Source organism: Podarcis liolepis (genome assembly GCF_965112155.1).
Source record: "Podarcis liolepis genome assembly, chromosome: 13".
NCBI classification, from domain to species: domain Eukaryota; kingdom Metazoa; phylum Chordata; class Lepidosauria; order Squamata; family Lacertidae; genus Podarcis; species Podarcis liolepis.
The window spans coordinates 37,386,113-37,392,597 of record NC_139573.1 but is presented as its reverse complement, the minus strand read 5'-3'; the positions used below and the strand labels follow the sequence as shown (position 1 = coordinate 37,392,597).

Sequence of the window (6,485 nt, the reverse complement as noted above, 5' to 3'; positions counted from 1 at the left end):
AAAAATCCTGGCTATGCCCATGTTCCAGCTGGAGATGTCAGAGATAAAGTCAAGGACCTTCTGCATGCTAGGCATGTGTTTTACTACTAAACTACAGCTTGGGGTTAGTAACAGTGGATTGAATTCTAGGGCTACTGTAAGACATTGTTTCTCACATATCCGCTCATCCCAATAATATGGGAATAAGAACTACAAACAGTATTTTCAGAAGCAACATATTTTATTTTTTTAAAGGAAGCCTGGGGGAGGGGGTGAATAGCATCAAAACTAACTGAAAGTCCTCTCTGAGTGCTTAGAAAAAAGCAACCACCATGCATATATTCCAGGCCTCTGGGTATTTTTGAAAGGATGTAGTGTGTTGTTTTTTTAAAGGTGTACACCTGTCATATTATTAATAGTAGGGCTATGAAGCTTTTTTCCTTTTTTTCTATTTCCCGGCACCTTAATGATTATGGCATAAGCTTTTGTGTACTGCAGTCCACTCCATCAGCTGAAAGTTTATGCCATAATAATACATGTGTCGGTGCCTCAAGTCTCCTTGTGGAATTTCCCGGACATGTGTTTGTTTGTTTATTTATTTATTTTGGGGAGATTTGGCAACCCCAGCCCACACCAGAACATGTACAAAGTATTCTCTCCCCCCAACCCCCACCCCTTCCTGGAAGTGTCTCAACCAGCTTCTCACACGTTTCTGGAGGAAATAATAACAAAAATAATAAAGAAGACCCTTGTGCCTTCCTTTTGCCATTGCAAATAGAGTAAAAAAACAACAACAAACCCTCATCAAGGTCCAAGAGATTTTATCAGCCTCTGCAGCCGCTTGGGGGGACAGATGCAAGGCCGGATTTAGGTTTGATGACGCCCTAAGCTACTGAAGGTAATGGGGCCCTTTCTATGTCCAGCTGTCCTTTGTCAACAACAAACTGTCGCTGTTTTTTGTGTTGAATATATACTGTATGGTAATTTATGGACCTAATAGTAACAAAACATGTATTTTATCAAAGTTATTGTTGAACTGAAATACAATTAAGAAGTATATTAATAGTGAAATACAATTAAGACGTATATTAATGGTGAAATAATTATTAAGCTCTAACTTAAAACGATTTTTTATTCATAACTAAATAATGCAAACACCCTGGCATTTGGCAATAACAAAAGTTCCTTTAGAAACGCAATTTATAAAGACTCATAATCTAGTCCCTAGAAACTTGCTATAACATGAAATAAAAATAGGTGTAAATATATGATGCAAACTGCTAATAATTATAAATAGCAGAATGTAGGCACCCTATATATAGAAATGAGCAAACCAGTGATATTTTAGGCAACAGGCAAGCAGACCGGGCCCATTACTTACATCATAGGAGCCTACACAACACAAAACACTGTTGCTGTATGTAGGTTTGATTTGATTTGATTTTTATCTTATGCATTTTGGAAACGTACCTCCAGTTTTCCCCCCTTTAATTTTTTGGGGGCCCCCAAGAAGGTGAAGCCCTAAAGTATAGCTTGTTTAGCTTATAAGTAAACCCGGCACTGCCCCTTTCCCTAACCCCGAAGGGAAGCGGGGCAAAGGCCTCCAAGTCCGCCCCGCTCCCAGCCACCCCTCCTCCTCCTCCTCCTCCCTCCGCCTCTCACCTTTCTTTGGCCTTCAGGCGAGAGGCGCCTGCGCAGACTTACGCAACTCGCGTACCTTACGGGAGGAGGAGGAAGGAAACCGCGAGCGTAAAGTCCGGCAGGCAGGCAGGCAGGCGAGCTGGGCCTCGGAAACGTCGTTGTAGCGGCAGCGCCGGCCTCAGGTACCTCGGGGTTGCGCCGCGTGAGTCAGTTTGAAGGGTTCGGGGAGAGGGGAGAGGGGCGAGGGCTAAGGGGAGTCCGCTGGGCCCTTCTCTCGCCCTCCCAGGTCTCTGGGTGGTTCCTAAGCGAGTCAAAAGCGTCTCCATAGGGGTAAACAGTTGGCTGCCCCCTTTCCAGGCCTGGGACGAAAGTCTTTCTGCCTTTCGCTCTCCTTTGGAATTTGTAGGTCGGTGTCCAGGACACGTGTGTACGTACGACACGTGTGTAGCCAACCCCAGCCCGGTCGTGGCAACGGTGTTGAAATAATAACTGTTTTGTAAGCTGCTTTTGCTGCCGCTGTTACAAGGAAAGGTGTTTTGTTTTTTTGTTTCCCCCCCCGCTCTCTTTTATTGTTCTTAATTATTATTTACAGTGCTTTTCAATTTAGTGTTGCTTGCAAACTGCCCAAGGTTGCTTTTGTTTTTGTTGCTGGGTAGCTATATAAATAATAAAAAGAGGGGGTTATAAAAGCAGAGATTGGCTTGTAAGGTTGTGGTATGGGTTGTTTATCTTGATGGGGGAAGGGAGTGCGTGTGTATGCAACACACGTGTGTGTTCATTGGGAGAGGACAAAATATCTTAACAGTACTGCATAGAGATAGGGAAAATGCTGTTTTATGTCACGTACCTCAAATGGCTCTCTCTCTTATAGGAACTCTTGGAGTTCCTGCAGCTCAGTGTGTGGGAATTTTGTGACCTGTTTGGTAAAACATGGTGGAAAAATCCAAAGTACATAATCTCTCATACACTTAGAAAATGAATGCTGGCTTCCTAGAATTCGACAGCATAATTTTTTTATTTTTTCCAGCCTCCGTTTTCTTTTCACCTGACAGTCTACAGTGCTTGTCCAAAATCACTTAATGTGGCTTAGTTTTACCTGCTAAAGCTCTTTAACTACCTGGCGTACTCAGATTTGGAATTAAAAACCACTGGAGGGAAGAGCACTTTTGTGCTCCTGCTTGGCCACTGTGAGAACAGCATGGTGCATGCTTGGGAATGGGGAGACTGTTCTGCAAATCTGAGTATTGGACCAGGTTCTTGGGGAGGCTTTTTCAGCATAATTGAGTATACTTCTGAAAGGGTACAGTTCTAAAGCATCAAATTGGATAAACCTATTTTGTTCCTTCCTATAATCCAGCTTGAGTTTGAGGTGAAATGATAGGCAGGATAGAAGAGCCAGATACAGAGATATCTCATTACTTGCTTCTCCTAGGATGTATGTATGTATGTACAAACCAGTGAGCCAGGCTGCTGTTATAACTAGAGTAGCCTTCTCCAACCCCAACCTGGTGTCCCCTCTGGGTGTTTTAAACTGCACCTCCCATTATCACTAATTCTACCATGCTGCCTGGTGTTGATGGCAGGGGTCCAAAACATTTGGAGGGCATCAGGTTGGGGCACACTGAACTCAAATTGCCGCTTGCCCATGAAGCTCACTGGTTGACCTCCTTTTTTTAGAAAAATAAAACTTTAAAATCTTTCCATATAAATTTCAGCTTTTCAATTGCTTATACATTTCTTAAACTTTCCACCTTTCCTTTCGTGTTGTTCTTAATCCCATCCCATTCATTCTATTAGACATTTCACCTAACACATATTCTTCTATTTCAAATACTATCTTTTTTTTCATCATATTTTGAATGCTGCTCGCAATTTCATCCTATTAAGATTTTTTTTCAGATATTCCAAAAGCTCGTTGACCTTGAGCCGGTCTCTCCCTCTCTTTCAAACCTTTCAGGGTTGTTGTGAGAGCAAACAGAAATGGTGGGAAATCTACAGCTAAACTATTCATCGTGGTTTCTGACAGCCTAGTTTGGTGGAAGCCTTTTTGATGTTACTATGTTAAACAGTTGCAGGTCAGAAACCCCTACTGTGATCGTCAGGTAATCTATCTGAAGAGCTCAGTCTTACCTTCCACCTGTGCCTGCTCTAAATAGATAGGTATATTAGTAGGAAGACCAGAAGTATCAGGCATATTAAGGGTAGGGTGATTTTATTATATTATTTATTTATTTCACAAAATTTGTACACCCATTTTGTCATAAAAGCCCAACACTCCGCCCTCGGCCCCAGCTTATTTATCTCCCTAACCTCCCTACGCGGGTGGCGCTGTGGGTTAAACCACAGAGCCTAGGACTTGCCGATCAGAAGGTCGGCGGTTCGAATCCCTGCAACGGGGTGAGCTCCCGTTGCTCGGTCCCTGCTCCTGCCAACCTAGCAGTTCAAAAGCACGTCAAAGTGCAAGTAGATAAATAGGTACCGCTCCGGCGGGAAGGTAAACAGTGTTTCCGTGCGCTGCTCTGGTTCGCCAGAAGCGGCTTAGTCATCCTTGGCCACTAAAGCGAGATGAGCGCCGCAACCCCAGAGCCGGTCACGACTGGACCTAATGGTCAGGGGTCCCTTTACCTTTACCTTTAACCTCCCTACAAGCAAGCAAGCAAAACCTCCTGCGTGTAACCTGTTCCTACTCCTCCCTCTTCAGTCATCTTCTGGTCATGGGGAAATGATTGAAGAGGAGAGGAAGGTGTGGAAGTCCTTGACGCTATGCCAGCCTGACCTCTGTCTCCTGGCACTGCTCTTCATTCTCCTATCCTGTAGCTTCTCCTGCCTCTGACTCTTGCCTCCTGGCTGTTACAGACTCCTCCAGACCACTGATCCCTCCTTCTTAGTCGTTCTCCGCAACTCCCCTTCTCCCAGTTGCCCGCTCATCGGTATTCAGCCACCACTCCTTAATGTCCAGCCCAGTCCCTGATAACGGCCAGGCAAGTAGAGAGACTGGGGGTCGGCTACATTTTTAGTTTGAAGGCAGCTGTTGCTCTGCACACTTGGCATTCAGAGAGTGTGTGCCAAAAGCACTACAGCAGCCTATATCTCCTTCATCCATCCTTTTTTATTTCCCAAGCCTGCCTGCTTATAAAACGTAGCTGATGGATGGAAGCGCTCTGGCTGCTCTAGCTAATTTTAGATTGCCTAACCTAGATTGAGTTCCTTTTAAGGAGCTACTCCTTGTAACTGTGGAATACGAAAGGTTGCGGTGTTGCAAGCGGCAGGTACTGACAACAGGCATTGACAGTGCCAGTCTGTAACATAACCCTAACAAGGACCTCCGCTCCCAATGATACTGTGATGTGAGATTTGCAGATGGGTGCAATTCGTTTTTTATTGATTGCTGTCCAAAACAGCAGTCTTCTTCCAGCAGCAAATGGAAACTTCCCAGTGCTACACAGTAATTTACTAACTATCCTGAGAAGTGTTATATGAGTTATGGACGATGACAGTTGCTTGTACAGCAGGTGAGCTGTATTGTAACCAGGGTGGATTTGATTTAAATTAAATCGATTTAAATCACTAGTCAGCAAGACTTGATTTAAATCACTAGTCAGTAAGGCTTGATTTAAATCTTTTTTTTTTTTACAGAAAGACTCATTCTTGCTAGTATAATCTTAATATTTACAACCAGATGAAGGTTTCATTTTTGGAATAATAAATTTTCAGAGTAGTTTTTATAGTTATATCAAAAATTACCGTACTGATTTGGTTATACTATTAGAAATACACTGACAGATAATTATGAAATTGTGAGGTTTAATAAGTTAACTGTATATTTGGACAACTTTTCTGCTGTACTTTATTGGAAGGAGAAAAATAATCATTTCCTTAATAACAATTTAACAGTTTATTTAACTGAAACAATAACATTATAGCATATGTATCCATGTTTGTTAACTGATGTGGTTAAACAATGTTTTTTAAAAAAACCTTAGACTGAGTTTTAGCACACATGAAAAATTTAAAACACATCCTTATTTCCTGATGAATAGCCTTTGGACTATAATGTAACTTAAATAGAAAACTATCTTTAGAAAGATTTTTCCTCTAAAAGCATTTCGTTTTAAAAATCCAATTTAAATTTAAAAAATGCTATTTTTATTTATTTATTTATTTATTTTTAAATCGTTTATTTTTATCCGCCCTGATTGTAACATAGGCATGAGTTCTATAAAGTGAAGTCCAACATTGGTCTGGTTCACACATAGTGCTTTTTTAACTATAATTAAACCATGGCCTAGTATTGTGAGCTAACTGTGTCCAGAGGCTTATATATGATTTGTTTATTGCCCGCAAACCACAGTCTGAAGCCATGGTTTTTTGTTGACTTAGAAACATCGGTTTCTTTTATCCATGGCTTGAACCAAGCAGTCTTCCTTAACTAACTATGGTTTATTTGGCATCCCATCCCACACTTGCCAAGCTACAGCAAACGAGAGCAGCTGCAAAATGAACCAAATTTTGGAGAAACAAGCCATGCTTTGTTTGATCACAACTTGTTAACTCAAGGTTTGTTAAATAAATTATAGCTTATCATTATGTGCAGATCAGGCAATTGTCAGTTGGACATTTTCAGCTTAGAGTCTCAAACTTTTGACAAAGTCCATCATTTCCTTAAGTAAACATTTTCCCCATTTGCATGCACATGTATGGGTGTGGGTTGATTGGTGACTGTCTTCCTATATACAACCTTCTGTTGGAGGTTGCACTTCTTAGCTGTGACTGCTAAACAGAATGGAGTCTCCAGACTCTGTACTTCTGAATACTAGATGTTTGGAATAAGTAACAGGGGGTGATTTTTTTTACTTCATGCTTTG

General features: G+C 41.7%; 1 protein-coding gene across 1 annotated transcript in view; it reads left to right on the top strand.

Annotated features, from left to right (window-relative positions):
• Window positions 1-1,644: 1,644 nt before the first annotated feature.
• CCDC47 (coiled-coil domain containing 47) overlaps window positions 1,645-6,485 on the top strand; it is a 29,872-nt gene continuing 25,031 nt past the window's right edge. Inside the window, exon 1 of the mRNA XM_083469981.1 lies at window positions 1,645-1,802. The gene's annotated coding sequence lies outside the window, so the exon portion shown is untranslated. The remainder of the gene's footprint in view (window positions 1,803-6,485) is intronic.